Here is a 2,638-nt window from a genome sequence, read left to right on the forward strand (position 1 = left end):
ACTTATAAAAAGTCATCTAACTATATCTTCTGTCTCATAAAATTCAAGCTCGTTTTCTTTATATTTCAAAATACTTCAAGATAATTCTGATGCATCTGGATTTGTTAAAAAAGTGATTACTGCCTTTTTTAGTAAATGGTAGATTTGGTAATATAGAGTTCTGTTATTTTTCTCTTGACCAATCATGATACAGTGATATTAAGTGAGTAATAGATGATCACGATCATAGAAGATGTTTATCCATTTTCACAATCAATAGCAAGAAATAAAAATAAAAGATAATTACAATTGCAAGCCATAATGGGAACCTGATTAACCTACCAATAAAAAATAACTACATACAATTTGGGGGATCAAGCAGAGTGATGTAGTAAGTGGAAGAGCATACATGCACATTTTCATCCACCCAGCCAGTCTATGTCTTTTGATTGGTGCATTTGATCCATTTACATTTAAGATAATGATGGATATGTATGATCCTATTACCATTTTCTTAATTGTTTTGGGTTTATTTTATGAAGATCTTTCCCTTCTTTTGTGTTTCCTGTCTAGAGAAATTCCTTTAGTATTTGTTGTACAGCTGGTTTGGTGGTACTGAACTCTCTTAACTTTTGCTTGTCTGGAAAGCTTTTGATTTCTCCATCAATGCTGAATGAGAGTCTTGCTGGATGGACTATTCTTGGTTGTACATTCTTCCCTTTCATTATTTTAAATATATCACACCATTCCTTCTGGCTTGTAGAGTTTCTGTTGAGAAATCCGCTGATAGCCTGATTGGAGTCCCCTTGTATATTTGTCTTTTTTCCCTTGTTTCTTTTAATATTTTATCTTTAATTTTTGTCAGTTTGGCTACTATGTGTCTCGTTGTGTTTCTCCTTGGGTTTATCCTGACTGAGACTCACTGTGCTTGCTGGACTTGGTTGCCTATTTCCTTTCTCGTGGTAGGGAAGTTTTCAGCTACTATCTCTTCAAATATTATCTCAGGTCTTTTATTTCTTTCTTCTCCTTCTGGGATCCTTATAATGCAAATGTTGGTGCATTTAACTTTGTCCCAGAAGTCTTTTAGGCTAACTTTATTTATTTTTATTCATTTTTCAATATTCTGTTCTGCGGCAGTGATTTCTACCATTCTGTCCACCAAGTCTTGTGTCTGTTCTTCTGCCTCAGTTATTCTGCTATTGATTGCTTCTAGTGTGTTTGTCATCTCGTTTGCTTGTTCTTTAGTTCTAGGTCATTGGTAAAAATTTCTTGCATCTTCATTATTTTCCCAAGATCCTGGATCAGTTTCACTATCATTATTCTGATTTATTTTCCTGGAAGATTGTCTATCTCCATTTCCATTAGTTGTTTTTCTGGGGTTTTATCTTGTCCCTTTATTTGGGACATAACTTCCTGTTTTTCATCCTGATGAATTTTCTGTAATGTGGCTTTTGTTTTAGCCACTGTGGGACTGTGGTTCTTCTTGTGTCCTCTGTGCCCTCTGATGGAAGAGGCTAACAGGCTTGTGTAAGCTTCCTGATGGGAGGGACTGGAGATGGGAAAAATGGGTCTTGCTCTAGTGGACAGGACATTGCTCAGTAAAGCTTTAATCTGATTATCTTTTGATGGCTGGGGTCTACAGGCTCTCTGGTAACTTTAATGGAGACCTCCAAGAGGGCTTATGCCAAGTCAGAACTTCACAGACTGCTGCACCAGTGTGCCTGTCCCTGTGGGGAGTGCCTGCAACCCCACGCCTTCACCGGAGACCGTCCAACATTAGCAGGTAGTTATGGTTCAGGGTCCTGTCAGGTCACTGCTGCTTTCCTCCGGGACTTGTTGTGTGCAAGATTTTACTTGTGCTCTCCAAGACTGGAGTCTGTTTCCCTTAGTCCTGTGGAAGTCCTATAGTCAAATCTTGCAGTCTTCAAGGTCATTTTCTCTGGGAATCCCAGTCTCTTTGTCAGATCCCCAGCTGGGAAGCCTGATGTAAGGTTCAGAAACTTCACAACAGTGGGAGAACTTATTTGATATTATTGTCCTCCAGTTTTTATGTCATCTACCTGGTGGGTATGGGATTTGAATTTTATTGTAATTGTGCTCCTCCCATCATCTTTCTGTATTTGGACATGTGGTATCTTTTTTGAAGCCTTCCAGCATTCTTCTGTTGATGGTTGTTCAACAGCTAGTTGTGATTTTAGAGCTCTCACAAGAGAAGAGGAGTGCAAGTCTTTCCACTCAGCCGTATTGACCCGAAAGCCTCACGTTCTTTTTGCTATTCTGAAGGGACCTATATTATCTGACCCAAGAAAATTTAGTTTATTTTTTATTTTTTTCACCTACAACTAACATTCTTATTGTTTCTGGAATTTCACTGCAAATGCCACATTTGAGCATCCATATGCAGAACGTGAATATTAGTATGTCAACTGCAAAACTCAAATTTTGTACATATTAGCTTCATGGTACAACTGTAGGAGAACAAAAAATATTTTCCCTTTATGCTTCTAAGTTCTTGGCTGAGATCCCCATGTAATAACAAAGATTAACATGAGACAAACAGACACAAGTTTAATAATATACATACCTTTGTATTCACTGGAGACACCCAGGAAGTGTGGGTAATTTCCCCCAAACAGCTCAAATCACCACCTTAAATACC

Source organism: Bison bison, unplaced genomic scaffold (genome assembly GCF_000754665.1).
Source record: "Bison bison bison isolate TAMUID 2011002044 unplaced genomic scaffold, Bison_UMD1.0 scf7180017864515, whole genome shotgun sequence".
In the NCBI taxonomy this organism is placed as follows: domain Eukaryota; kingdom Metazoa; phylum Chordata; class Mammalia; order Artiodactyla; family Bovidae; genus Bison; species Bison bison.